Genomic DNA, 6,000 nt, shown 5'->3' on the forward strand with positions numbered 1-6,000 from the left:
GAACTCCTGGCCTCAAGTGATTCACCTGCCTCAGCCTCCCAAAGTGCTGGGATTATAGGCGTGACTACCACGCCCGGTATAAGCATCAGTTTTGAAATCAAGATTTCCTGGTTACAAGGCCAGCAGAGTTGCTTCCAGGTGGTGGGACTAAAGATCCCACTTTCAATATAAATAGTGACAATTAGATAAGATCGAGTAGTTAGGCTGGGCACAGTGGTTCATGCCTACAGCCCAGCACTTTGGGAGGTGAAAGTGGGAGGATCACTTGAAGCTAGGAGTTGGAGACCAGCCTGGCCAACATATCGAGACTCTGTCTCTACACAAAATTTAAAAATGAGCTGGGTGTGGTGGCGCACGCCTGTAGTCTCAGATACTCAGGAGACTGAGGCAGAAGAATCACTTGAACCCAGGAATAAGAGGTTATAGTGAGCTTTATGATCCAGCCATTGTACTCCAGCCTGGGTGACACAGAGACCCTGTTTTTAAAACAAAACAAAAGATATGTAGGTAAAGTGGATTTAGAGAGGGTCTGGCGAAGAGGGCAGGGAAAAACTTGGAAGCAAACCAAATGTCCAATAATAGGGGATTCAAGTACTTTTTTTTTTTTTTTGAGACAGGATTTTGCTCTGTCACCCAGGCTGGAGGGCAGTGGCCGATCTCAGCTCACTGCAACCTCCACACACACCTCCTCCCCAACTGGCTCAAGTGATCCTCCCACCTCAGCCTCCCAGTGTGCTGGGCTATAGGCATGAACCACCATGCCCAGCCTAACTGAGTGCCCAGAGTAGTTGGGATTACAGGCATGTGCCACCACGCCCAGCTAATTTTTGTATTTTAGTAGAGCTGGGGTTTCGCTATGTTGGCCAGGCTGGTCTTGAACTCCTCATCTCAAATGATCTGCCTGCCTTGGCCTCCCAAAGTGCTGGAATTATAGGCATGAGGCACTGTGCCAGGCCCAAGTACATTATGATGCATCAATAATATTACGTATAAAAAGCAATAGTTATAATAAACATTAAAATGGTACTTACTAATGATGAATATTTGCATATATACACCTTTATCTATTTTTTTTTCCTAAAGAAAGCAACACTAGTCTTTCGTTTCCTTTAAGATCAGTTCCTAGAAGTAGAATTGCTGTATCAAGAGATAGATAGGAATATTAAGTCTTTTGATAAATATCACCAAAAAGCTGCCCCGATCCAGTCCACAGTGGGGTATGAGAGTGCTGATAGCATGTACTCTCATCAGCACTAATTATATATTATAATATATGTAATATTTAAAAACATTTTTCTGAGAGACCAAAAGCAAATCTCAGTTTAATATTTATTTCATTAATTGCTTGTTCACCAACTCAATTTTTTGTATTCACTGTTATTTATTTATTTATTTTAGGTCCTTTGCCTATTTTTTTCTGTTGTATGTTCTATCTTTTTCTCTTATTGATCTGCAGATGTTCTTTACACATGAAGGACAGAAAGCTTTGCTTGCCATCCATATGTTGCAACTTATCTTTTTCCTTGATGTACTGAAATGTATCATCTTTATGAAGCCAAATCCTTTTCACCCTCCTCGCCTTTTTCCATCCCTCAAGGGTCACGTCCTCAACACCCCCACTGGGAAGCCTTCTGTAGGAGGCTCTTTGGAGTCTGATTTTCCTCTCCCAGGGTCCTGGAGTAGCAGGGCCTGATTGCTCACCCTGAGTAAGCCCTTGGAAGGTGGATCTGTCCCTGGGATTGTTCCAGGGGTCTGACTATTGATGCAATCCCCAACTAAGTTACAAGGGGACTTCCCCAAAAATGAGTTTTAGAACCTAAGGCTCTGAAGTTTGTGCAGGGCGTTAAAGAGGCAAAGGCTGCACCTGCTCCTCCTCCCGTTACTATGACCTGAATAAGGTGTTGTCATCTCAGCTCCTGGTCTTGTTTTTTTTTTTTTTTTTTTTTTTAAATGAAGATTCTGCAAGACACAGAAGCATTTCAAAAGAGTGCAAAAACAAGAATGTTTAATGCTGACAAGGATTCTTTTTATTTATTTATTTATTTATTTATTTTTGAGACAGGGTCTTGCTCTGTTGCCAGGCTGGAGTGCAGTGGTGCAATCTTGGCTCACTGCAACCTCCACCTCCGGATTCCAGTGATTCTCCTGCCTCAGGCTCCTAAGTAGCTGGGATTACAGACGCCCACCACCACGCCTGGATCATTTTTGTATTTTTAGTAGAGACAGGGTTTCACCAAGTTGGCCAGGATGGTCTCGATCTCTTGATCTCATGATCTGCCCGCCTCGGCCTCCCAAAGTGCTGGGATTACAGGCGTGAGCCACCACGCCCGGCCCCCAATGCTGACAAGGATTCTTTAAAGGGCACGTTCTCTCTGAAGGCTGGTGGGAGTGTGAGTTGGATCCCTACAGCACAATTTGGCAATGTGTGTCCCAGGCCATGAGGAGGCAGCAGAGGGCAGTCAATGAGAACAGTGCCCGGGAGTCAAAGCTGGGTTTGCCCCATTGGTCCTTGAGTTTGAGCAAGTGAAGTTACTTCTCTGAGCCTCAGTTTCCTCCTCTGGAAAAGGGATGAATATTCACAGTTTTAGTTGTTACAATTACATGGCTTAGCACCATGCCTCCTGATGCACAGAAATGCTTGAAACATGGGAACTGTTACTGTTCTTTTTTTTTTTTTTGAGAGAGTCTCACTCACTCTGTCACCCAGGCTGAAGTGCAGTGATGCTACCTCTGCCACCTCCGCTCATTGCAACCTCCGACTCCCAGGTTCCAGCGATTTTCCTGCCTCAGCCTCCTGAGTAGCTGGGATTACAGATGTGCACCACCACACCCGGCTAATTTTTTGTATTTTTAGTAGAGATGGGGGTTTCGCCACGTTGGCCAGGCTGGTCTCGAAATCCTGACCTCAAGTGATCCGCCTGCCTCGGCCTCCCAAAGTGCTGAGATTCCAGGCGGGAGCCACCACACCCAGCCACTGTTACTATTTTTAATTCTTAAAGATACACCTTCTCCTTGACCCAGAAGTTTCATTTGTAGTAGGAACAATAATTAGAGACGGGCACAAGGACATAATTAGAGATGGGCACAAATATTTAGTTGCTTGGATTTTGCATGACAGGGAGGGGGTTTATTTATAATGGCAAGGTACTACAGCATAGATGTTCAAAAGGACAGTGATTAAACAAATTCGAGTTCATTGATAGGATGGCATCTTATGCAGCCATTAAAACTAATCTTCTTGAAGAATATTTAATGACATGGAAAGACACTGGTGATATTTACAATCTTGTGGTTTAAAAGACAACATTCTAGGCTGGGTGTGGTGGTTCACGCCTATAATTCAAACACTTTGGGAGGCCAAGACGGGGCGGATCACGTGAGGTCAGGAGTTTGAGACCAGCCTGACCAACATGGAGAAACCCTGTCTCAACTGAAAATACAAAATTAGCTGGGCGTGGTGGCACATGCCTGTAATCTCAGCTACTGGGGAGGCTGAGGAGGGGGAATCACTTGAACCCAGGAGGCAAAAGTTGTGGTGAGCTGAGATCATGCCATTCTACTCCAGCCTGGGCAATGAGAGCAAAACTCCGTCTCAAAAAAAAAAAAAAAAAAGACACAACATTCTTTACAAATGTATGTTTCCAATTCTGTCAAAAGAAAAAAGGGGTCAGTCATGGTGGCTCACACCTGCAATCCCAGCACTTTGGGAGGCTAAGGTGAGAGGATTGTTTGAGGCCAGGAGTTCAAGACCAGCCTGGGCAACACAGCGAGACCCCGTCTCTACTAAAAATTAAGAAAATTAGCCAAGCCAGGTGCAGTGGCTCATGCCTGTAATCCAACACTTTGGAAGGCCAAGGCGGACAGATCACTTGAGGCCAGGAGTTCGAGACCATCCTGGCCAACATGGGGAAGCCCCGTCTCTACTAAAAATACAAAAATTAGCCGGGCATGGTGGTAGGCGCCCAGGAGTCGTTTGAACTCTGGAGGCGGCGGTTGCAGTGAGCCAAGATCATGCTACTGCACTCCAGCCTGGGTGACAAAGCGAGATTCTGTTGAAAGAAAGAGGAAAGAAAAGAAAGAAAAGAAAGAAAGAAAGAAAAAGAAAGAAAGAAAGAAAAAGAAAAGAAAGAAAAAGAAAGAAAAAGAAAAGAAAGAAAGAAAGGAAAGAAAGAAGGAAAGAAAAGAAAGAGAGAGAGAGAGAAAGAAAGAAAGAAAGAAAGAAAGAAAGAAGGAAAATAAATTAGCTGGTGTGGTGGCTTATGCCTGTAGTCCCAGCTACTTGAGAGGCTAGGTTGGAAGGATCACTTGAGCCCAGGAGTTTCAGACTGCAACCCTGCCTGGGCGACAGAGTAAGACCCCTATTTAAAAAAAAAAAAAAAAAAAAAAAAAGAACGAACGAACAAATAAAAAGAAAAAAGGTAGGTAAACATAAAGAAAAATTAACTCATCATTTAATCATTCATTCATTGTTGCCACCGACATTAATAGAAATTAATTAGATGCCTACTATGTGGCTGTTCTGGGGCAGAAGAGAAGCACCAAACATTTAAGAGTATCTCTGAAGGGGTGGAATTACCACTCATTCAAACATCCATTCCACCGATGTTTACTGAGCATCTACATGCCAACAGTGCCAGGGCGCTGGGAATGCAGCAGTGAACAAAGACAGAAATCCATGTTGTCATGGGGCTGACATTCCAGCAGAGGAGACAACCAACAAGCAATAACTACAATTAGCAATGAGAAATAAGAACAAAGCAGACAGAGTTTGGTAGTATCTGAGAGGGATGTTTGCTGCTTTCCTTAGGGTGAGCGAGGGAATTAGTTCACAGAGAAAGTGACATCTGTGTAAAGCCCTGAAAAAAGGGAGGGAGAGATAAGGATACCTGGGGGAAGAGTATGTTCCAGGCAGAGGAACAGCCAATGCAAAGACTGTGAGGTGAGAGCGCACCTGACAGAGTTCAGGAACAGCATGAAGGCTGGAGTCCAGTGAATAAGATCGAGGAGGAGAGGCCGGGCTCGGTGGCTCACGCCTGCAATCCCAACACTTTGGGAGGCTGAGGCGGGAGCATAGCTTGAGCCCAGAAGTTCGAGACCAGCCTGGCCAACACAACAAAACTCTCTCTTTAAAAATAAAAGTCCAGCTTGGTGGCTCACGCGTGTAATCCCAGCACTCTGGGAGGCCGAGGCGGGTAGATCACCTGAGGTCAGGAGTTCGAGACCAGCCTGGCCAACATGGTGAAACGCTGTCTCTACTAAAAATACAAAAAATTAGCTGGGTGTGGTGGTGGCCGCCTGTAATTCCAGCTACTCAGGAGAGGTTGCAGTGAGCTGAGATCGCGCCATTGCACACCAGCCTGGGCAACAAGAGCGAAACTCCGTCTCAAGACAAATAAGTAAAAATAAAATAAAAAATTTTTAAAAAGAGGATGTCTGCTGTTTGTTTGCAATATTTTGACTAATTACTTTGTAAAAACTTATTTAAAAATTGAAGATCAAACAGTCTCAGGTTCCCGGGCTCAGACAGACCAGCGTTCAAAACTCATTACCTTCTTTCTATGATGCTAAACCAGCTATTTCACCCTCTGAATCTCAGTTTATCTGTAAAATGGGTATTAATGATATTATACCACAGGGTTGTATATGCAGCGAGAAAATGCAAGTAAAGCACTTATCCAGGTGCCTGGCTCTTAGAAAGTGCTTAAGAACTGTTTCTGCCCATTAACTCATTACTCTCTCCCAGCCCCTAACTCCTTCTGAGGGGAAGTTAGAAAATCGGTATCACACGAAAACAGTCATTTCCCCTTTAAGGACCTCAGTGGGCCGGGAGCCAGCCTTCCCGCACCTTTTCCAAAATTTCCAATCCCCACTTGGCGTTTTCTGCCCGAAGGTCTCTGATTGGACGCTCTGTACCAATCGGAGGCTGGAGCGGGCCCTGAGAGGCGCCTGACTCCGCCCCCGCGATGGCCCTGCCCACTGCCCGGTCAGCCACGTTGCTAT

Source organism: Pongo abelii, chromosome 20, assembly GCF_028885655.2.
Source record: "Pongo abelii isolate AG06213 chromosome 20, NHGRI_mPonAbe1-v2.0_pri, whole genome shotgun sequence".
Lineage (NCBI taxonomy): Eukaryota > Metazoa > Chordata > Mammalia > Primates > Hominidae > Pongo > Pongo abelii.